Source organism: Rousettus aegyptiacus, unplaced genomic scaffold (assembly GCF_014176215.1).
Source record: "Rousettus aegyptiacus isolate mRouAeg1 unplaced genomic scaffold, mRouAeg1.p scaffold_m13_p_4, whole genome shotgun sequence".
NCBI lineage: Eukaryota > Metazoa > Chordata > Mammalia > Chiroptera > Pteropodidae > Rousettus > Rousettus aegyptiacus.
In genome coordinates this window covers 74,587,531-74,613,311 of record NW_023416307.1, presented here as the reverse complement: position 1 = coordinate 74,613,311, position 25,781 = coordinate 74,587,531, and the positions used below count along the sequence as shown (strand labels likewise).

The following is a 25,781-nucleotide window of genomic DNA, read 5'->3' as shown; positions in this document are numbered from 1 at the left end:
TTATACAAATTTGCCAAATTAGATATGAGTCTTCTTTACATGGCCTCTATTTTTACAGTTATGTTCTTAATATTCACTACAATTCTTCATATATTCTCATTGTTTTATATGAAAGAGTCCTCTTATGGCTAATTTATTAATACTAAATTTTCACAAATGTAATAAAAAATTCTCTAGACTGACAAAAATAAAAACAACCCAGGTTTTACATTTCAGAGGTAATATTGTCACTCTTTTGTAACCCTGTTTTTGTTGCATTTTTATACGAAATTTTCCTCACCATTACCATTATAAGGTAATTTCTTTATTAGTTCAGTAAATGATGGTTAGATTAAATTTGAAAAATAAGAAAACAATTATTATGATTTAATTGAATTATTTTAATTTTTAAATTGATTTCTCAAAAAGAATGGGGATTGTAGAGATATAGGGTCCTGAGAACTTCCCTTATTACTCTCAATCCCAAATCCTTTCTCAAGGTATAAACCCAAGAGCATTGTAGCGGAGCCCAGATATATTCTTTATAGAACTAGGCAAGGTACTAATAGTAAACAGGTGAGAAAAAGCCTTTTATTCTTGTAATTGTGAAAAGAGAATCTATATATTGTAATTGCCTGAAGGGAATAATTGACATTAAATTTCTTGCTGTATGTGAATGTTCTCCTGAGCCTTCCAATTCCTGTCAACCTGATCTCAGGCTGCACTGAAGGGGGAGTCACTGCTGAGCCTCAGAGGTGAGAGAACATTACTACTAGAACTGAAAATTTCCTGGGAACAGTGAAGACTTTTCCCTTTGCCTTCTCAGAGGAATAACAAGTGCTGGTACATTTGTAGTTAGTTTGAAAGGAAAAAAAAAAATATTTTGGTGTACTATTTCCTGAGTGATACTAAAAACTAACTGATAGGTACATTAAAGAAGTATACAACATTGATCAGTTGTAAATCAGAAACCAAAGTGTCTGAGCTTTTTTTCTATTTGTAAACTAATAAGTTAACCTAACGCAGTTATGCATACATATTTATATAGTTATATTTATATAATATTTATTTACACATTTACGCACACAAAGAGGAACCCAAGTTTAGAACACTCTAACTTTATACAATGCTGCTAGTGACTTTCTGTTCTCTTCTGGACAGAGAGAGACATTGTCATTAATCTGGAACATCTCTAACTTTACTACATTAGAATGTCTCCTTATATAAACATTTCTTAACTTGCTATAAATTTCTGCACAGACTATGCATAAATGTGAGACGTTTGTGGAGATTTGTCTCCCAACAATTAGGCAAAGAAAAAAATTCCAGTTATTTATGAGAGGCTATTAACTTGAGGTAATAAGATAAAGTTGAACAACTAGAATTGGTACTACCGAAGAAATTTCACGATTTTCACCTAACTACCTTATATCATTAAAATACAGAAACAACAATAAAGTAAAATAAAGAATGGTCTCAGAAATAAGTTATTCTACATTAAGATCAAGAAGAGCTATCTCAGATACTTGATCAAAATTTTAAAGAGATAGCATGATGAATGAAAATAGCAATTTGTTGCTTAGAATAAAAAGGTTCTGCATATGTCTAAATTTATCTAACTATATAAATTAAATATGTGTAGTTTTGTATATAAATTATACTAAATAAACCTATAAAACATTTAAAATAATTTAATATTAAAATAAAATAAGGGAGAAGAAAAAAGAATAGATAAAAGTAGTAATAGGTTAATAGAAGAATGTTGAAGAAAAACTTGAATTTTTTAATATAGAAGGACTCCTCTAGATAATTTGGTGAAGTTCCTGCATTTCAAGTGTATAACTGAATGAAAACAAGCTTACTTAATTATGGAAGACAATTAATAAATATGCTCTCGGAAAAAATTTATATCTTTAATTTTTATATTAATTTAAAAAGATTGAAATTAAATGAGTTGAACATTTAACATTAGTAATTAGGAAGCAAAACAAAAATAAGCCATCAAGTATAGGTTTATAGAATTAATAAAACTAAAACCTGAAATTACTGAATGAGAATGATGTCATAGAAAGAATAAAGCAATAAAGCAGATATCTTGGTATGCTGAATTACCAAGGGAAAAAAAGAATACAATATAAAGTAGTAAGGATTAAAAAAGATAAGAGACCAAAAGTACATATAATAACTATAAATGTATTATGTATAGTTATAGATAAACATTCAAAGTTTTTTAAAATTTAAATATAAATTAACTGAGAAGAGGGAAGATATGAATAAACCAATAAATACAAAAAAGCTCAAAAAATACTTTAAGTTTTGTTAATAAAGAAAGACTCCAATTAAGTAAGTTTATAGCTGAATTCTACATAGGTTTAAAAGATCAGACAACTCTTGTATAAAATATTCTGAAACATGGAAAAGTTAGAAAGTTTTATAAAATAGTAACATTATGATATTGAAAATTAATAAAATATAGCAGAAACATAAATTTATCTTTCTTGTGGATATAATTACAAAATAAATCAATTTTAACAAATAGAATCTAATAATGTAGCCAAAGACTATGGATCATTAATTCTCAGAAATCGAGAATGATTCAAAAGAGCAAATCTATTAGTATAATCTATACATCACCAAGTTAAAGGAGAAAATATACCATATAAATATATGCCGAACAGTATTTGACAAAATTCAAAAATCATTTGTAATAAAAACTCTGAGAGATAAGAATAGAAGATACTGTTAGATATGATAAAGACTACCTCAAACCAACTTTATAATACTTAAAATAATTTGTTAAAATTACAAGCAGTAGAGAAGCCACTATTACTGTTATATTTTAAAGTAATTCTAGCAAATGTCAGATCAAAAGGGCAATGATTAGAAGTAATATCAGAAAATGCAGTATAAATTTATTTATCTACTAATGCATCTATATTAGCAAATATATAAAAATTAATACAAGAGGACTTTCACATCTGACTAAAGTGGACCGATAAGGATTGATATGCTCTCCTACTTGTAACGATAAGTGAACAAAATGTATGAAATAATGGTTTTTCACAACAGTACACATCAGGCAACAAATAACAGTGATCTCTGAGAAATGAGAAACAAACAAGATGAGTCCTACATTTGCACTAGATTGCTTCTTTGAGATTCCAGGTCTTAGAGAGGCAGAGGGAATGCAGATAAAGCCTAGTGGTCTTCTGGAGTTAAGAGATATATTGGAGAGATGGGAATGATGAGTGTGTTTAGAATTTACAGAACAGAGTAGCAGAGATTAGAAAGCTATGAAGAGAAGAATTTAGCAAGTCCAAAAAGGCAAAGACAAAGATAAAAACATCCAGATTTGAAAAGTAACATTGTCATTACTTGAAAATTATATAATATGAAAATCTGATTGAATCAACAAAAAAAGGCTACTAGAAATAATAAGTGAATTTAGCAAGTTTGTGGGATATGACATTGAATATAAAGTGTTTGGATTTTTATATATTTTTAACCCTCAAAAAAATTGGAATTTAAAAAATTCCATGTATATCAGCATCAGAAAACATGAAGTCACCAGGGATAAATCTAAGCAAAAATGTCAAGACTTGTATGCTAAAAATTATGAAACACCACTGAGAGATATTTGAAAAGACCTAGAGAAATATGCCGTGTTCATGGGTCAGAAGACTCAATATAGGTAAAATGTTGGTTCTTCCCCAAATTGTTTTATATAGATTCAACTAAATTCCAGTCAAAATCTAAGCAAACTATTTTTTGAGGGGGGTAGAAATTAACAAACTGATTTGAAAATTCACATGAGAAAGCAAAGGATCTAGAATAGCTCAAAACATCTTTAAAAAAAGAGTTTGACAACTAATATGATCTGATTTTAAGCTATTGTAAGATTTATAAAGCAATAGTAATGTTTTGATTGATATTGGCATAAAGACATGTATGTATCTCAATGGAAAATAATAGAGTTAAGAAATAGGCCCACTCATATACTGACAATTTAATTTGGATAATGGTGCAAAGACATTCTATTGAGAAAGAATAACCTTTGTAACAACTGGAAACACATGTGCAGAGCAATGAATTTCAACTATCTCACACAATCCACACAGTTTAACTCCAGTTGGATCAACCACCTAAATGAAAAACCTAAAATTGTGAAACTGCTGGATGAAAACATAAAGGAAAAAGCCTTTGTGACCATGTGTTGCAATACTTAAAGCATGATTCATAGAGGAAAAATTGATAAATAAAACTTTTATCAAATTTTATTTTTATTTTTTTTAAGGAAATGAAAAGATAAACTAAAGACTGGGAAAAAAACATTTGCAAATTAGATAGCTGATAGAAGAATGATTTCCAGAATAGACGAAGACCTCTCAAAACTGAATTATAGGACAACAAAAATCAATTTAACAGTGGCAAAAGATTCAGACGGGTAGTTACAAAGAAGGAGACATGTGGGCAGCAAGCACATGAAAAAATGCTCACTTTTATTAGTTAAATGAAAATTAAAATTACAACATGATACCACTATCCACCTATAAGAAAAATTTGAAATTGAAAGGGCTGACCATACAAAGTGTTGCCAAGGATGTGAATAAACTGGAAGTAATATACACTGCTGATGAGAATGCAAAACTGTATAATGATTTTGGCAAGAGATTGGCAGTTTCTTAAAAAATTTAACTTTTACCTACCATGGGATCTAGACATTCTACTGTACCCTCCACATATTGAAAGAAATGAAAGCATACATTCATACCAAGATTTACACACAGATGTTTGTAGCAAGTTTATTTGTAATATTAAAAAATCAGACACAAACCAAATCCCTCTACGAGTGAATAAATAAACAATTGTGATATCCATATAATTCAGCACTACTCTGCAATCAGAAGGAATAAAATCATTGATACCTGCTGCAAAAGAATGATTCTGAAATTAATTATCATGAGTGAAAAAAGGCAGGTCAAAAGAAGTACATATTATATGATTCCACTTACATAACATTCTAAAAATAGAATAGCAGTTGCCTGGAAATGGGTTAAGGGAATGGGATGAAGGGGGAGGGAAAGAGAAGTTATGAGAAAATTTTCAGTGATGGTCAATATGTTCAACATCCTGATTGTTTCATAGATACATATGTATGCCAACTCTTACTAAATGTGCACTTTAAGTATGTACAGTTTATGATATTTTAATTATACTTCAATGAAGTGGTTACAAACTATAAGAGAACATGATGATATAGTTTTAATTGATATAACAAATAAAATAGCTTTCTTCGATAGTGGAAATAGCAATCTAATAATGGAAACTGGAGACAAATTTCTTTCACATGAGTACATCAAGCATGACATCTTTAAAAATAACTTTACCAAAAAAAAAAAAACTGTGAAACTCAAGGAAAGTAGAATTTTAATTTAATAAAAGATATACAATAAGATATGACAAAAGGAAATACAACCATGTTCTTAGATGAGAAGCCTTAATGTCACATAAAAGGTACATTTCTTATGACTAATATTTTAGAATTTAACCACTGTTTGGGAGGTAGAGATCAGATAAAATATTCTCAAGATGTTCTTCAAGACTATAGGCTTTTGAATGGCTAAGATATTTTATTATGAATAAAAATAATGAGATTTCAGAATATGCTGCAAAACTACTATAATAAAATTTACATGGTATTAGAGTATAAAAATAGATCAGTAGAAATAATTTGTAAATAAATTCTAGACTACCTGATCATTTTAAATCTGTCTAAGATGATATATAAACTCAATGAGAAATAATAGTTTATTTAATGTGAAAACAACTAGAAAAAAATTAGATTGGATTTCTATCTCCTACAACATACAAAATAAATTTCAGACTCTGCACTATCAATAACTTGATAAAGTCATGTGTGGTGTGATCCTCATCATTTTATTTCCCTTTTCACTTCACCTTTCTAGTATATGCACAAATGGATCAGGTAGATTGATTTAATATAAGGAGGTGATAGCTTTAATCTCTGCTGCCTGAGATAAATCCTGAATATTATCTGATCCACTAGGTCATAAGTTTCTGTAGGAGTATAATAACCCTTTGAACTTCAGCTACTACCTCTAGCCTCAAGCGACATTTCCTACAACTAACTGAAAGAGAGGTAAAACACTTGGATCTGATTTCTAAAAGGCCAGCACAAAATGATACGATAGACCCATTAATAGAGTAACCGTGGTGGCAAGGATGGAGGTTGTGCAGGGACTCAATAGCACAGGCTATCTTTTAGCAAGGTTTATTAGTGCCTCCTTCCTGAATGTCTAATCTGTCATCTGCAGAAATTAATGCTACACTCTTGATATGGATTCATTCCTTGACAAAACTAACTAGTCACTGATTACAAAGTGATTACATTGGACCTTTTCCCTTCTGGATGAGGCAATGATTTTTTCTTATTACAATCAATTTTTATTCTAGATACAGGCTGGTTCTTTATGCACAGTGCCTCCACCACCACCACCATCTAAGTGCTCATAGAATGTCTGATTTATAAACATGTTATCTCATAGGATATTGCCGTGAGCACAGGGGCCCATTTGAAGGCAAAGGAGGCATTAAGATCAAAAGCATAACCATTTAGTCTAATAGTCTAATCCACTAGAAGCAATTGTTCTACTAGAATGTTGTAATGAACTGCTAAAGATTTAGCTAGGGCACTAGCTTAGAGACAACACCCTTTAGAGGTAGGACAATGATGTCTGCGAGGCTGTATATGTACTGAATTAACATTAATTACTATTTTTTTTTTTTTATTAAGACATCCCTCAAAGCTCAAATATACAGCTTCATGCACTGAATGTTTGAAAAAGGATTGGCTCTTGTCAAAACTCTTTCACTGTCTGTAAATTTAGATTCTATTGAGGATCCTACTTTCAGGGAGGTAACACTGTAGTTAGCCAGAGGACAAAGTATTTCACCGAATTGGATGCTTCTGTAACATCAGACTAGTTTGAACTCCTTGTGACAATGCACCAGCAAGCAAAACCAGGAGCTCCTGTATGGTCAGAAGTCATCAATTGCTATGAAGTATTAGGGTTAACGTCACACATGGGAATAGAAAGAACGTCTGGAGCCCATCCATGGGTTTCACTGAGATATCTCTTGATGTTTCTATGCTACTATGCACTGCATCAATAGTAAATGGACAATTGCATCAACCATAGCATGGCTAGGGCAAGGCAACTAAGGACTCAGAACCTTTGAGGAAGGAGGACCAGAAATCCCTATTTCAATTGGTCTGAAAATATAGCAAAAAACCTTGACATCTTGAGACTTTATACATGACATACACTTGTTTTACTTATATTGGCGTCATTAAGATTCCTTTAGTTTGCTTCTTTCTATTCCCATTTTGACTCTTTTAACATCCTAAGCATATGTTTACATTTCTTAATAAAAAGAATTTAAAAACTTTTTTTATTTAAGATCTCCTGAGCTTTCTTTACTAACAAGAGCATGGTAAGTTTATATTTTGGTGAGCTTCTTAAATTCACCAATCAGAATCATCAAACTATAAAAGCACATTCTTCACATGTCTTTAAAATCTTTTAAAATATTTTTCTAAACATTTTCCTCAGAGATGGGGCTTTTATATTGTTGCTTTATACATCTTATCATCTGTGTGGAAGCTCCGGAAACAAAAAATTCTTTTTGCCTCAATATTCAGTTCTTCTAAATAGGGATAAAATATTGGAACATTATAGAAAAGTTTTTGTAGAATGTTTTAGTTATATCACAAAAAGTTTAGGACATATCTTTATACCTGTTGAACACAGAGATATTCGGAAGAATGTAAGAAAAGGAAGAAAGGTATATCTGCTTTCATGGCCATCAAAATCCTAACTGGTTATATTTATTAAGCATATAAAAAATAGGAGACTGTTTCAATGGTGGTGTAGTTCTGTGTTCACAAAATTTAGAATTCATAGTAATTTATTCTGATTCATATATTGGGATTCATATATGAGGACTATATAGGGATTCATAGTAATATGTTGGGAGATTTGAAAAAAATGTTTCTAATTCATTAATGTGTTTTACATTGAACAATTTAGCTATTTAATACATTATACCCATATACAAATTATCTATGCAATTTAGAAATGTCTTACAAAGAATATTTTGTTATTTGGAGGGACATATTTTCCTGGACAGAAAGAAATACATAATGATTCCAGGTTAATAATTTCAATTGTTCTATGTATTTTAATAGTTTATTCTCTTCATCTGACCAACTAAATAAGACCTTGGGATTTAAATCCTCATAGCATTTTATTCTCACTCCTAGAAACGAAAGGTCTTGTTATCTCCATGTGCCCACTTTGGTAGGTGAAACAAAGGCCCTGTTCAATGCCCTGAATTAAATGGTTTAAGACTATTACTTTCACTGTTTTGAATAATCTGAGTTTATGATGTGTGTATCAGTTTGATGATTTTTAGACCACGTTCTAAACTAAACTACTTATTAAAGACTAAAATTTTTAATGTTAAAAATGTGTTAAATAAAAATATTTTCTCGGGCAAATTTGTAGGACTTGATGCTATTCAGTGAGGAACCCTTAGGAATCTGATGAGTTGACCCTGAAATCTGAGGATGTTCTCAAGGATATACACTCATCCAAATTCCTAACAACAGAGGACATTTAATTTAGACTAATCAAATTCAAAATGATTTTTTAGGTACAAATTTATTAAACACTTTTACAAGTTCCATTAATTTCCTCACCATTATTATTATTTTATTTTTTTATTTTAATTTTTAATTTTTTTTTAGGAGTGATTAAACTTTTCTAAAAGTACAACCAGAGTGCCAAAACCTGCTACCAAGTAAATGAAGGGCCCAGGGAAACCATATGCACAGTCTCCAACTCTGCAGGTAAAGATTATCTACTATTATATAAACAAGTCCTAGAGATTTGTGTTTGAGCTCTAGGGCTGGAGAGTACTTTTGCTGTTCTCATCTGAAGGGGAACAGAGCAGGGGAGTAACAATTGGCAGAGCTAAGTGCTGTGTTTGTACTTGTGAATGCAGGTGCTTGAGGGAGTTGTGGGTTTAATTGCTTGGGGGCTAGAGATTTACCTCACAGCAGGCATCCAATCAGTCTGTACTAAGTTGTAGGAGGTTCAAGGGCGAAAACAGGCTTTGTGTAGCCTCTCTTGTGTTTCTACATTGCCTAAATACATATAGTATGCCACATGCACAGTTTAAGTCGAATAAATTTTGTAAATAAATAAAGGAATCCTAATTTGTCATGTAACGGACAATAAGAATATCTTTTTCTGTTCTTTATTTAAGAGTACAATGACCATGAACTTAAGAAAGGCAATGACAGCTTACCCCTGTTTGTTTATTTGTTTGTTTTTAATAAAACAAAGAGAATGCTTTTCTGTTGGATAAGGGAAAGGGGATATTTTTAAAATAATTGTTCATGGTTAGATATACTCCCCCTTTAAGTGGTCTTGATTTTTAATTAGTTAAATGTGTTTTCTTATCATTATATCTTAATGCAGGTTTCAGATCCATGTTGTTAGACCTTAGAGGTTTTTAAGTCTTTAAAGTAACCAGAAAGAAATTAATTATAAAGTATAAATTTTAGGAAATAAATACTAAGATGTACTGAGCTTGGCATAGGCCTTGATAAAATGTGGGTTATTTAAACCAGTAAATAATGAGCTGTCATAATTGTACGTTTTTTGAAATAATCCTGAGCCCTTGAACTCTTATGTGACTGTGCAACTGGCTCTAAGCAATCAGTTACCAGGATCTATTAAGCAGAAAATCTCAGAATGTGAAGGTGGGTTTAATCAGACCACGAATTCTTGCATGCATGTGGTAACCAGCTATAGCCTATCCAGTAGTTCAACACTTAGGATTGATTTCTAGAATTTCCAAAAAAGGCACACAGACAACAGAATCACTATACTTCTATATAATCAAAAATGCAGTTAAGTATACTGTTGTACTGATAAATTTAAGCAAATGTTGATAATTGCTCCCTTCGAAACGAGGAAAGAAATGTTATATTGGGAAATTTAGCTGGGTCACAGCCTTACTATCATTGACAGCAGATTTAAAGAAAAGAAGCTATTTATTTTTCCATGATGCTTGTTTTTGCTATATTTTTGGAAACATGATTTTGTTTTACTTAAGGATAGGAGAATGGGTTTATTTTCTTGGGAGCTAATTCCTTTAAATTATTAATCTTTTCATAACTCCAGAATTTTCCTCATTTATCTTTAACCAGATCACTTTATTGTTATCTTTCCAATTTTGTTCTAAGTTCCATACCAGCAGTCCCAAGTGAGGCCATTTCTCCTTTCCACAGCATGGAAAGCCACTTGCATATAGGAAGATTTACCATTCGGTTAGGTAGCTAGCTAGTCAGACATGAGCAACAGGGGAACAGAAGAATAGAGACCCAGCTAGAGACCGCCCAAAGAACACCTACTAGTAGTTAAAGAATCCCTCCTGCATCCCCAGAGACAAAGGACAGGAGGGTCTTAATCTATAGTTTGTCTAATCTGGCTACTGACACCTGTGCAGAAGATACTACCCTAATTTACCTACAATTTAAGCTTCATTATAATACTATGTTTATGCCTGGAAATCCATGAATCTAATTACAACAGATTGAATTCTGAGTAAGCACGTGTACACTAGCCAAAGAGTTATATAGCAGCCAGGTGTCAATCAGAATGACCTTACTTGCCAACTACCTCAGAATGCCTTTGTAACTACCAATCACAGCCCAGATATAAGGACCCACTTCTGGGTCCTTCTTTTGTGGCCTTTTTGTGGCCCTTTTGACCTCTTTGTGTTGGTTATTGTGGTTATAGTGCTGAGACCATATGCCTCCTTGGAGCATTCTCTGTCTTTCTAAAATATACTTTTAATAAAACTATTAAATCTCAATGACCCATGATTCTTCACTGTATCACTTGAGGAAAAACCTAAGGAAAATGCTAACTACATGTCTGCGCCACTGTTATTCCTCTCCCTCTCCCCTGCCATTGGGGCGACACCGAACTCCTATTGGTCCCAACAGTGACAATTCCACTGCCTTGCAGACTCTTTTCTGACTGGGGTTGCAGAGCATTCCCGATGGACTTTCATCTATTTCTAGTGCACCAAGCAGATCATCTACAAACAAGGTTCACAACTTTTCCTTTTTTATTAACTTATCATTGTGGGAGCTTTCTGTGAGACCATAGATGTGGGTTGAGGGAAAAGCAGTAAAACAGTACTAAGAGGTGCCATGAGAGTCAGTTACCTGCTTGTGCAGTTCACAGAAGCCTTCAGGACCTGCTAGAGCTTTGTCTTAATCATCTCACCTCTGCTTTATGAGGGGAATGCTGCCGCGCACATCCCGTGCTAAAGTTTGTTGAATTATCATCATAATGGGCAGTTTGGTTCATATGATCATAAGATATTTTATGTTCATTCATATAGTTTGTACTAGGGCCCAGTCAGTCACAAGCTGGGAGCTTCTTTTCAAATATGAAACAGTTGCTAAAAAAAGAAGACGTGGGCTTACTTTGAAAAACTTAGGGATTTTATTCATTTTCTTTCTGAGATTTACCGGAAATTTCATACAGCATCTGTATGCCATGGACAATTTCAAAACCATTTGAATTACTGAGTCGTTATACCCAGTAGGTGCACAATTATATTACAACCTAAGTCTGATGAAGTGAAATTTCTTGCCCTAGACCATACTCAAAACAGGTACATTGGGCACCCGGTAAGCAGCTCACCCAAATATATTTTGTCTCTAACATCCATATATATCCACAAAACATTGTGCTTATTATTTTGAGACTGGTCTTTTACTTTAGAAAGAATATTTTGACATGACCCAAACTATTGGACTCCTGGAAATTGTATCAACAAGGGAAGACTCATGAGCATTGTAGTTTGTCTCCTACTTTCTGGCACAGACTTGTCTTACTAAGTTGTGCCAGGTTCTGGCTATTTAACAAATATCCACACTCTATATACATTTTGAAAGTGTAAAAGTGGAAAATTCTCCAGTAAGCTAGTCACAGACACAAGACAGGGAGTGATATCTTCGAGCGACAGCTCTCAAGGAAAAAAAAAAAAAAAAAAAAACAACATCACTGCCAGAATGCAGATAACAGAACTGTCTACCAGGCCCTGTTTGTTATAAGATTTAAGAGTCCTCCGGAAACAATATATCTTTGTACCAGACAATAACAGCCAACTTCCACTTCTATAATATGCTTGCTTGTTTAATGTTTTACCAGGGTGTAGTTCTAGGAGATGTCCTATGCAAAGATATACTAATGGCTAACTTCTGCTTCTGTAAACCTGCTTGCCTGATGTGGTTTTAGTCTTTATAAGCTACCTCTTCTGGGGGATTGGGGCTGATTCTCTAGTGGGGAGAGTCAGTCATCACCGGCTAATAAAGGCTCATAATTAATCTCAATTGGCTCCGTGGGTTTTAAATTTAAACACGCTGCAACAGAAAGAAAGCTAGAGTTGACATAGCCCTGTGGCAAGATAGCAAAGTTATACAGTTGTCTCTGACAGATAAATGCAGTTTATAATTTCACTTACTGACTTTAATAGAACATACATTATTTGCCACATAGCAAATAACTGTTGAATCATGCCTGTAAAGATACCTGATCTGGAACCATAGCTGCAATGGACATCAGCACTTGATTAAGTTTTTAATAATCTGTCATTCTCCATGACCTGCCAAGATTTTGTGCTGACCAAACAGGCTACTCAGTTCATATTCTGCCAGGAATCACAACTCTTGCATATCCTAAGCCACTGATGGTGGCATTAATCTTTGTAGTTTCCCTTAGGGATGGTACTTTGGTTTACTATTTTTTTGGAAGGGAAGAGATATAGAGGCTCCTCCTTAGTTCTTATTAGTATAATAGCCCTTGTTCCATGTATTAGGTAACCAATATGACAATTCTGCCTGTTAATTAAGTACACTGTTGACTCTTGAATGACACAGGTTTAAACTGTGTAGTTATACTTACACAAGAATTTTTTCAATAAATTTACAGTAAGTCTTTTGTATCCCCAGGTTTTATATCCTCAGATTTTCAATCCAGGTTTTATATCTTCAGATTTTTGATCCATAATTGGTGATGCAGAGGGCCAGCTGTATGCATTGATCTACACCATTTTTAATAAGGGATTTGAGTATCCATGCATTTGAGTATCTGTGGGGATTCCTGGAACCAATCCCTGTGGATACTGAGAGATGACTGACTGACTTTTCAAAGAGTCAAAAGTTATATGTAAATTTTTGACTGGATGGGGATTGGTGCCTCTAACCTCTGTGTTGTTCAAGGGCTAGCTGTATTCTACTTCTGCTGTATCTCTGAAACCCCTGCTAGAACAACTCAGAGCTTACACTAACTATTGGAACGTGATGGTATTTTGGATCTTTGAAGACAAATGTGAATTCAGAGCCAGTAATTAATAAATTCTAAAGCATAAGTATTTCACTTTCTAAGATAATTTTGTTACATGGTGATGTGTCCATATGGGGAACCAAATTCAGGTTTCTTTGTCAAGCTAATCAACCTCAACCTTTTTCATGGGGTAGGCTCTGTCTTGAACTGACTTAGGTAAAAGAACTAAGCCTTGAGTCTCCAAAGTGTCAATTTGGGTCAAATTTTTGCCCAGCAAACCTAGAATTTATTATACTATATATGTCAAGAAGCACTAAGGACTTCTAGGTATAAATTTATTTCATTACCATTGTTACAAATGTACATTACCATTATTACTAATGAAATTAAAGAGTCAGCTTTCATTGTACCATCTCACATGGCTCCTTTGGCCTACAGAGTATAACCACTGGAGAGGTCATCAGAAATGTCCATGTATCCCTCATGAAGGCATTCTTAATGTCTTTTTAAAGGACTGTCCTCCCAGATATCCCAGGGGGATGTACCTAGGCAGTGGTTGAGAAGATTCCACTTAATAGATTCATTCCAACAAGCCTATTTCTGTAAGAATTAAGACTTTCCTTTAGAGTATGACAAGGTAGCTTTTGCCTTTCGATTTAATTAATGGTAGCTATGTATCGAGAGAAGGGTTATATTAGCCAACCTAGAAGAATATTAATGACATATATAGGTCCTGACACCTACACAACTGATTTTGAAACTAATGTGATTTCATCCATGCCATGTGTTAGAACCTAATGAATATTTAACTATATCTGTGGTTAGAAACACTTAGAACCAACTACCACAACTACCAACTCCCCAGATGCCAGCTATTTCGATTTGTGAAGAATTTTAACTATCTCTTCTTAAAATGAACCTTGTACCTCATTGTCTGGACTATACTGAGGTACAAGCCTTGCTATAGATATCAAAGGAAGGAAAGGAAAAGGAGATGGTTCTGGAAATAATTTCATCTTATGAGGCTGATTTCCTGGGTGCAACCAGGTATTGAAGATGAACTGGGATTTTTTTTGTTTGTTTTTTGTTTGTTTGTTTTTGTGTTTGTTTGTTTTTCAGATGGAGGAAGGCTTAGGAGAATTTAGTTTCAAAATCTTCAGACTCATCCATTTCTGTTTAATTGTTCCCATCACATATCTCAGGGTCCTGCTCCTTTCCCACTAGTGTCATTAGCTAAAAGACTTAGGGTGTTGAATGTTTAATTGCTACTGAAATTTAAACCCTTATTATAAATTCCTGTGCATTGTTCTTAGGCATGTGTGCCCTGTGACTAGAGGAAATAACAGTCTTCATGAAAGCCATCGTAAAGACATTTTGTTTTTTTTCAAAAACAAAATTCTCCAGGGCTATTAGAAGGATGCAGATGACTCTTCTGAACTTTAAAATCACTGTCTTTGTCATAGCATAGTGTCAAAGCACCTAACCCACACAGTGCTGTTTCCTCCAACTGTATGTTAGTTAAATGTTACTACCAGTAATAATTTTAGTAATTATTATATACCACATTTCATAGGTTACTTATATTCCATTTTTCCCCAGAAAAGAGGTTATCCATGAGTTCCTAAATTATATGCCCAACCAAATCCCATAATACCATTTTGAAGGTAAGTTTTCTAAGACACTCATGTTATCGGTTATTGTATTAGATAACAGGAACTAGATAAAATGAGAAATTAGGGAAATTTAAACATGGTTTACTTATAAAGTGCTGAATCTCAGAAAACCACAAAGATGCAGAATCTCAGAACTTTGCTCCCAGAAACAAACATTACCCTCCTTAGGCATAAAGGTGATGTAGGGTAAGAAAGGTTTTCAGAACCAGAAAGAATTGCATAGAATAGGTCATCTTTAGTGCAGTAGTGCCCTCTTTTCAAGAGGTGTAGCCAGCCTGAGGTGACTTTAAAGAAAGGGAGTCAGGATCCCTGACTTTGCTCTCATCCCTTCTTTCACAATTCTCCTGGGCCTCCCCAGCTGAAGTAGAGGGCACAAGACATCTGATCACTTATTTCCACAGGTCAGCCTATTGCAGCAGAGTGGAAGATAGATCTGAAAAGGTACATAGAGATGCCAACCACATTTTATTCTTTGTCATTGATTTTTTCCTGAAATTCTGAATTTACCCTGGCATTTCATTCTTTCCTGATTGGGTATATTCACAATTTATTAGAAGTATAATGCTACAATTACTAAATTTCCTAAAGATTCTTTCTACACACACAAGAAAGCTGGTAGTACATGTTCTGCATAGTCAATGTATATTTGGCATAGTAATGATATAGTTCAGAAAAATAGAGTAAATAGGATATTCGGTTTTTAAGGACCGTATTTGAGTTTATGCAACTCAAACTTACTAATTGACACACTTTTGCCAGTATAAACATGAAATTCAAATATTAGGATATTGCAATTCAGTCCTATAAGTGATCTGCAGCTTTGTCATAGTCTGTAGGTACTTTCCTCAGATTAAAGAGTAGTTTGATCTTTATAGTTATCCTTTATTTTTTCTTTGAAAATATCAATGTAGACTGAGATCATATATCACAGTGAAGTTATACACTTGTTGGATTTGAAATATCTAAAGTTATGTAAGATTTACAAAATAATATTCTATAAAATAACAATTTAAATTATAAGACAATATGTGTATATTTGAGGTCAAATGTTTTTTGACAGCTTAGCATGAGTTCCTTTCATTATTAACACCCAAAGAGTTTACAGGCTCTCCTTTTTACTGCATAGCTACTTAAAAGTCAAGGAAACTGGAGAAATTTGAGACCTGCTTTGGGGGGACACTTTCAAACTTTTCACAGCTCAACTGTAAGCAATAATGATAAATGCATTGCTCAAATAAAATATGTAGTGGAAAAATTTCTGACACTTCCATCTGCTGTTACCTTTTAGTTTAATGTAAGCTGAAACAGGATGTTGAACCTGCAAGCCACATTTACTTTTCAGTAATAAATACCACTGATCTGGAACATTTAAAATTTAGTATCACTGTAAAACTGATGAAAAGGGACAAGAAGAGAATTTATATTTAAACTAGTGCTGTTTCAGTAACAAAGAAACCAGTAACAACAACTCGGAATGACTGTATTTTGTTCTTCACTTTTGGATACGATATCAGACATCAGAATTGTAAATGTTTAGGTGGAAATAAAAGTGTCTTCATAGAAAAAAATATTAGAGAATAATGCACATACTTGTCTATAACTTAATTTTAATTCTTTTTATTTGTTCTTTGTTTTAAGGCTGAAAATAAGAAAATATTCTCAGTCTTTACTCTGTGTCCATCTGGAATGAAATGTGAACAGCTGATGCTAATAGACACAACTGATGGACAAAATGTGCCATTGAAAAGAATAATTATGAATTGCTCCTAGGAAATAGCATTTAAAGCCAAGTATGACATAGATTAAATCATTAGGAGCAAAGCTAGGGTTTTAAAGTTTGACTGATACCTATTATTTTGGTTAGAGAATTGCAAGCTTCAGAAGATAAAGCCATAGAAGATATAGAAAAAGTAATGATCGGTTTCAGGTTTTAGAGGTCCTAACTAATCATATATCAACACAACCCTGGGTTTGTTAGTGTTTTGATCTCAGAGAAACTGCAGTGAAGATTTGATCCTATTTATCGAGGCCATAGAATAAACTATCGTTTACCTGTGTTTCGGAATGCTTCATACAAAGCAAATACAAATCACAGAAGTGTTTCAAAAGCCCCAGTAAATTAAAACTATTATTTATAAATAATTTATTTTGTTTCTACTTTAACTATTACCATAACACAGAACACAGACTAAATATTATAAAAGATTATTTAATTTTTAATTGATTGCTTAGATGGAAAACTGGGTAAAGTATTATACCATTATACCTGCCAGTGATTATACCATTTTCCTGGATAGACTACAAAAATCAGGATTTACACGAAGTTTTAAAACTCTGGTTCAATATTTTATCAGAAATCCAGAGGAATTAGAAAAGTATGATAGTGATGATAGAATTTAGTCCATATTTACCATTATATTTTTAAAAAGATATAAATTATAGGCTAGATAGTGTGTTCTAATAATATTATGAACTGTTCAGTGTATAAAAATTCAATAAAAATGACTCAAGCTTTTATTTAATTTTGTTATTGTGGTTATTTGTATTCATTAATTCACAAAAAATACATTGAGTCCCTTTAAAATTTAGAGACTAGATTAGTTTATGGAGATTTTATCACAATGACAAAAGCACTTTTCTTTTAGTAACATGAAATTTAATTTAAAAAAATTCAAAGCATGAGTTTTTTAAATCTACTATATTGTATTCAGGAAAATTGTTTTGTACATTTGGAATATTTTAAGCCATCTTCATTTATAGTGCTTGTTGTAATAATTGTTTGCATTTCTTCTAGCAGACAATTGACTAGGGCGTTGAAGGACTGAACTTTATATTTTGTGCTCCATGTTTTTAGTGTATACTAATGTGATGCTAATCTCAGAGATTGAATCCCTCAATCTTCCTTTAGTGGATAAACTGGTTAAAGTTGTATAGTCACATACATAGCAGCCCTACTGTTTTTTGAAAAAGAAAAAAAAAGGATATATCAGTAATCATCAATAAGAAAAAAATTGTTTTCGGTTGGACACTATGCCACTTTACATTAAAGAAAAATAAACAAACAAAAACAAATACAGCGAAAAACCTAGAAGCTGAAAACCTCACAATTTCAGGATAGTCAAATTACTTTTTCCTCACTAGTATGTCGTTCTCTGAGAGTTGTAAATGCAAACGTTTTGCAAATGATTTTGGTCAGACAATTATCAAAATGCTATCTGTTACTTGGATATAGTTCAGTTGCATAAAGCATTTATCATTTTAAGGGCAAAATGCTCTCAGGTCTTTGTAAAGAACGGTGTTAAAATAGCAGCATTTAAATATAGTTGATTATTTGAAGAAAACAGTGAGTACTCTGAAATGTATCAGCAAAACACCATTGCTATGGAAACCCCAAAAAACAACTTAAATTTTTCTTTCTGGATAATTTCAGATACTGAACCTATATCTTTCATGGGTTTTAATCATACTTTCTGAATCTACAAAATAATATTTTATGGAATTATTCAATTTTGACTGGCATTTATAAACTTCCATTTTGTGCACAATACTGAAGACACACAATATTAAAATGCTAAATCTTTCAGAAAACTTATCTGATGAGAAATAATGCATTACATAAAAATTCTACAAACTGTTTAAATAAATAAATCATATGAAATGATCACTATGTGGTAATATAAAGAAAGAAAGAAAAAAATTTAATTTTTCAAAATTTGGTCATTTATTGAGAGAAGCTGAGAGGCAGGAAGACAAAGTAAGGGTTCAAACTAAAGAAACAGTTCAGACTAAAGAAAAGGTAGTCAATGAATAAAGAGAAGGAGCACAAAATATGCAGAAAGCTGTCCATGTTGATGAAATTTTGGGTAGACATGCAACCATTTTTTCCTCTGGTTTCTGCTTATATTTACATTTCTCTCTCCCGCTACACATTTCATGCTCCTTTTCACTTCAACCAACAACACAGCTGGTAGGATTCTTTATTTGTATCAGGAGGGACCTGACCCTTTGCAGTTCTGTTTAGGGTTAATATAATGTTTTATTAAACTATAAAACTGTACAGGTTCGTACAAGGAGAATTCCTAGGGATCACGTGGGTTCCATCTATACTGACACATATTTCCACTTACACTCAAAATAAATTATTCGACAAATTACAATAACCTCATTTTCCTCCTCCGGATTTACTCAGTGGCACGAAGAACCTGATAAGGCCGCATGAGTCGCTCCTTCCATTTCAGAGTAACCATATGTGTGTCTCTTGGTGACATACCCTCCTTGAGCATCTGATTTCTTAAGCAGCAGGTTTAAGAAGAGTGAGATTGAAAGAAAATATTGCAAGTAAATATTTAGGTGCATAATGATAATTATAATCCTTATCTACATACACAACTTGGTTCTATTCAAATTGTGGGAAAAATAGGACCACATATTGGTTACTGGCTTAGTGCTTATAGCACTCCGTATTAAAGTACTATAATGGTTAATACTTTAAGTAGTAGTACACCATTTCATCTTTTGTGTGATGTGGTATATGGTGAGATCTTGGACTTAAAAGCAGTGCTTAACTTCTTGCTGTTAATTAAGCAACTAGAGAGTTATTTAATTAGAATCAATATTGCATGTGATACTGTAATTGCATATAAAGAATTTAGTTTGTCTAGGGTTAGTAGTGCTAAGAGAAGAATGATAGATACAAAATGCAATTCCACAACTAGACAAGTTCCTGTTTTAGAAAAGAAAAATGATGATCCAAACTTTATAAACAGGGTTCCAATGTAATTAGCCTGCCATCAAGTAACTATTTGATTCTTCTAACATTATAATTTGAGGAACCCTATAGGGGCTACATTCTTGATGGCTTCTAAGGAAAAATTTTTCACTAAATGTTAGTGATTGATGGGTTAACAAGGGCAAGCCCATTGTGTGAGCCCATGCATAGACTATCTGTATTGGTAGGTATGCTTTTCCATCAGCTCTTTGAGTATGTACTATAGTGACTAACAAAGTATGGGGATGAACATGCTATTCAGCACCTTATACAAAATAACAATCTACTGAATGTAGGCACAAACATATGACCTAAATATTTTTTTAAATGGGCCCATTTGAAAGATCCACACACAATCTCTTTTTCTAAGCCACCATGTCAACAATCTTCTAATATCCTTTCTTAAAAATACCTGAACATCTAATCAAAACATTAGTCACTGTTTGTGGACCAGTGAGAATAAATTCAAGTCTTTTTTTCTTGTAAGTAAAGTGGATACTTACATGGCCATCTTGAAGCATTTCCCAATAGGATTAATTTATTCTCCACCATTAGTGCATCTATAATGTCCTAGCAGTCTACACCAGGGTGATGATAGCATTTTGTGTAGAGAAATCATATTTATTAATTTTTTTTCTTCTTTGGACAACCAATGTCAGAGAATCCTCATGGGTCCACCAGTTTGTGTTGATGGAGAGTTATATTGTAGCTGTGATATATGCTTTGGAAATATGAAAGAATTTCCAATGTAAACCACGTATTCTTTCTGCACAATACTTGGCCTTATTCCATATATATTACTTTAATTTTATAATGAAGTTATTTTTTTGTAGTACTTAAATGTCTTCACGAATGAGAGAACATCCAATTTATGATTAGGGGCTTAGATTAAGTGGTAACCTGTTATTCCATGGTAAATTGCTCAGGCTCTATCAGGATTCCTCAATAAATCAAAACTGTTTTTGCCAGGAAGGAGAGTTAGTTGATAAAGAAAGCACAGAAAAAACCTTCACAGTCCCTGACGGCTTCATCACAGATATCATGCAACTTTCTCATACATCAGAGATCTTTCAGCAACATTGACTTCTGCCTCATCTTAAGGGCCTAAGGAAGATTGCTTGTATGGTAGCATGTATTATGAAAGAGAGCCTTATTTTTGGTGGAGTGTGGGTCTAATTCAATGACTACAGGATTTTAAGACATCTGTAAATAGGTCTCATTGGTCATCAAATATAGTTTATGTTGTTTGAAACCACAAATATGCTCTCTAAATATTGTCTCTTCTTTTATTGTAGAAGGTGATGGTGCAGTAATTTACCCTTCATTTTAGAGTAGGTGTCATGATATGCCTAAGATCTGAAACATATATTTTTGATGATATTTGTTTCTAACTCTTTCTCATTTATATGTTTTTTTCTAAAACATATAGGAGATTTAGAAATTGAATTAACTTTTTCTGGTAGTGGGACCACATCAAGAACAGTAATTATAATTTAGAGTCACTCTCTGATTAAGCTTATAAGAATTAACTCTCCTTTTCAAATACTCAGACAGCAAATTTGGTAAAATAGTCAAGACATATTCATCTTTCAAGTCTCAATGGTGCTAATCATCTCTGTCACTTTCCCAGTTATATGGTATACCATCTGATTCATTATTTTGGTAGAAGAAAGGTGTTCTAGGGATTTTATCTTTATTATTTTCATCATAATAATTTTTCTTCATAGGGAAAGAAGATATGTGGACATTTTTCCAGTTGGTGGGTATCTTCTTTAAGAATTGGGAATGTAAACAGGATGAGTTCAGAGTCTCCTGGTGCTTATGTAAGGGCTACAAAAAAAAAAAAAAGTCACTAAATGTTTTTAAATATGTTGCTGGAGCATCCTTCAATTTATTTCTCATGTTACTTACATTTTTGTTTTGATAAAATTAGTAAATTCTGAGATTGCTTTAGTGCATAAGTCATTTATCCTTGATGTGATTTTACTTACCCAATTTTACTCCAGTCACATATACCCATTAGATGCCATAGATACCATGATATCTAATGCTAGTTATACCTCTCCAGTCAGTGAGAGATGAGAATGGTGTTGGATTTTTTTTTTTAAATAACATTTTAAAACAATGAAAGAAAAAGTTTTAAGACAAGGTGATACTTTAACTGTTGGGGAAATATAAGAAAGTATTCCATGCTGTTTATATATTTAAATATATCCTTCCTAGTTTTTAGGATCTTAGTTTTTTCAAAACAATGCCATATCATATACACAATGATCGGGCTTGACTGTAAATTCAAGAAACTAACAGGATTAATCTTTGCCTTTGGTTTCAGCCATCTGTGTGTCACTACAGGTGATAACAGATATTTTAACAGCATTATAAAAAGTTCCTGGATTTACTTGAGCCAAAAACTTAGGAATTTGATTTTTTGCACTTCTTAATCTGTCAAACAAGGTTAAGAGCAACTACAATACTCCACAGTTCTTGAGTTTCTGTAGTAGATATTTTATATTAGTTTCTAAGGGCTATCATAACAAAGTACCATGAAGCCAACACACAAATATATTTACACGAATATTTATAACAACTTTATTTGTAATTGTCAATACTTGGAAGCAATTAAGATGTCCTTCAGTAAGTGAATGGATAAACAAAGTATTGTACATCCAGAAAATGGATTGCTATTCTGGGATAAAATAAATGTTATCAAGCCATGAAAAGACACAGAAGAACCTTGAGTGCATATTGATATGTAAATAAAGCCAACCTGGAATGGTTTCAATTATATGTCATTTTGGAAAAGGCAAAACTATGGACTGTGGAAGCAGTATAAAACTTAGTGATTTCTGGAAATTTAGGAGGAGGGAGAGAAAACAAAATAAGTGGAGAGGCGATATTTAGGGCAGTGGTATTATTCTGTAAGATACTGTAAAGGTGTATACATGTCACAAAACCCATAGAGTGTACCACACAAAGAGTAAACTCTAATGTAAAACTCTGTAGCAATATTAGCTTATCAATTGCAAAAATGTACTTCCTTAATGTACAATGTTAAGAGAAAGTGTACATAGGGTGTTGAGAGTATATTTGGGAATTCTGCACATTTCACTCAATTTTTCTGTAAACTTAATACTGCTCTAAAAAATGAAGTTAATTAAAAATATATGTATTGATAGAAAAAGAACAAGAGCATATTGAGATAGTAAAATAGTGTGGAAGCACATATGTAGGATATACTTCAGTGACTGTTCTGGCTGAAATACTAGGCTGTGCTGGGGCCAAGAGAAAGGCAAGTTTTGGGAAGAAAGCGAGACTTAGCAGTCTTAAGATGAAGCTAAAGGACCTCTGAGCGGAGGAGTAGAATGTTGCAGCTAGACTTTAGGAAGAGGCAGTTTAGAACAGCTTTAGGGATTTCTGCAATGTGCAGATACTTGATTTCTTAAGGTAGGAGGCAGATATTAAGAGGATCAGAGCATAGCAGTGCATGGATAAGAAATAATCTCTATCAAGAAGTCTCCTGTGGAAATGTGTAAAAATAATTAGTGACTGGACTCATACCTTCTTTCTGTTTATCACTACTGGCTTTTTCTTCTAAGTTTACAGTGTTGTTTTAGTCATCTTTGTTCACAAACAGGATATTGTCCTAACTTTTTATTCCTACCTAAGCTACTTTCTTAACTCCTTTCTTTTACTAAAACATACCTCTTAAAAGAGTGATTACTCTCACTATATTCACATTCTCATAGCCAGTCTCTTCTTAGCACATCTTTTTCCCGTTTCTCTTAACTTGGTTTGTTTTTCATTCTGCACTTTTTTTTTTTTTTTTGCTGGGTATTTTTCTTCAGCTCACTTGTTAGTGTCGGCATTCCCTAGAAGGTGTGTTACATGCTGTTGAGTCAGCTCTGACTCCTGACAATCCTATGAATGAATGATGTCCCTAGAGTAATGTTATATTTTCAGTGTAAGGAGAGTACTGAACTCAGACCACTTTTCTGCACAACATACACCTTCTCTATAAGCAATCTTATACACACTGAGGTCTTTCACCTCACATTCTCTTTCCTAGACTCCACTTCTCAATGCTAGAGAGATATTTCCATTTTCTACCTTCAAGTTCTGCATTGTGTATTCATACTCATAGTTAGATTTTTTTTCTGTCACCACATAATTGACTCCTTTTACTCCTATCTATCTATCTATCTATCTATCTATCTATCTATCTCTATATCTATCATCTCCCCCTTCCCCGCTTCCCTCTGGTAACCACTAGTCCACTGTCCATGTCCTTGATTCTCTGTTTGTCATGTTTATTTGCTGCTTTTAGATTTATATCCCACATATAAGTGATATTGTGTAGTTTTCAACTTTGTCTGGCTTATTTCACTTAGAATTATATATCTCAAGATTCATATTATCAGTTTTTTCCTAACAAGTCTTTGCTCCTTACTCATGCAAGTTATCAAATTCAGTAAATTATAACTTTACAATAATTTTCAAATCTTTTTCTATATACACTTCCTTAAGTTTTTATTATTCTGTAACCCAAATCACTGTAATCACTAACAGGTTTTTTCTGCCACCAATGTGGATGCTGGAGTTAAAAGAAAATAGGTAACCACTAAAATCACTCGAAGAAACATTTTGGGTGAGTATATGCAGAGATGGAAAATGAAAGTCGGTCAACTTTAAGATATCAGCATTTGCATGTCAGAGGAAAAAATGGTAACAAAAAAAGAATCAAAGAAAGAGAATAGAGGAGAAAATAGAGACAATTTTTATGGGATCTGAAGAAGTTAAGAAATTATTTTGAGAGTAGGCCAATTGTTCAGTGATAGCAGAAAAACAATCAAACAGGACAAAAATCAGAAGAATAATGGATGATCTTGCAAGGAATCATTGGTCCCTTTGGAGAAATATCAATGGTTTGGCTATAATATAAATCCAAGTTGGGATTTGTGATAAAATAGGTTGTGAAGAATGGAAGCAGTAGTCACTGCACACACTTCAATTAGCTTCACAGGTGAATATGGAGAAAAAGATGATGATTTTGAAAAGAGCACTTACAAAGTTTTCTATAGCAAAACATACACCTTCTGAAAATATCAACTAATCATCTGTCTTCAACTTCATTCCTCTGAGAGACATTTATACCAGAAACTCTGAAATTGAAACACATGTAAATCACTTACCTCTATAATTATTTTTTAAGTATATATTTTATATATCTCTATGAACTTATGTACTTCTTATGGTGGCTGAAGAAGATAAATGTTACATAATGTACCAAAAAATCTATTTTAATTACTTATTAAAATTATGAACACATGTAAGCATTTTCAAAATAGAATAAAAGCTGAAGTATGTAATTAACTATAAATTGAGTTATCGATGCTCAGACAGCATAACTGATTCAATGAAACATGGCTCCATGCACTTCACATTTATGAGAGTTTATTACATTTATTACAGACTAATTAACATTGAAATGTAATAGTACAACCTAAGGGGCTGGCTTTCCTTTAGTAGTTCTGAAAGTAATAGAGGTTGAAAGCTTGTCTATTCTGGTAAATAGTCATTCTCATTCACGGATTATCTTAATATATAAAATAAAAACATGATGTAGTAGAAACTTGAGCACTTTGAATTATATGAGACGATAATGTTGAAAGGAAGTTTTTAGGATTTAAGATATCAGTGATATTGGACAATGTTTCTAGTCATTTATTTATCAATGAAGTGAATATTTAGGAAAACAAAACTAAAAAATCTCTTTCCCCACCTCATGCCACTATAAGAGGGTGGCCTTTCTCTTGGAATTAATTGCCCATCTACAGAGTCTTTCAATGGCAGTGGTAGTGTTATAGGGTAGTTGACTGGAACCATATTTCTTGAGTTCAAGTCCTAGCT

General features: G+C 32.9%; 1 long non-coding RNA gene across 3 annotated transcripts in view; it reads left to right on the top strand.

Annotated features, from left to right (window-relative positions):
• Positions 1–25,149, top strand: part of LOC118601641 — a 153,259-nt gene extending 128,110 nt beyond the window's left edge. For all 3 annotated transcript variants that reach the window (XR_004950430.1, XR_004950429.1, XR_004950428.1), the window contains 3 exons: positions 8,810–8,911; positions 21,602–21,633; positions 24,441–25,149. This is a non-coding gene — a long non-coding RNA (uncharacterized LOC118601641). The remainder of the gene's footprint in view (positions 1–8,809; positions 8,912–21,601; positions 21,634–24,440) is intronic.
• The last annotated feature ends 632 nt before the right edge of the window (positions 25,150–25,781 follow it).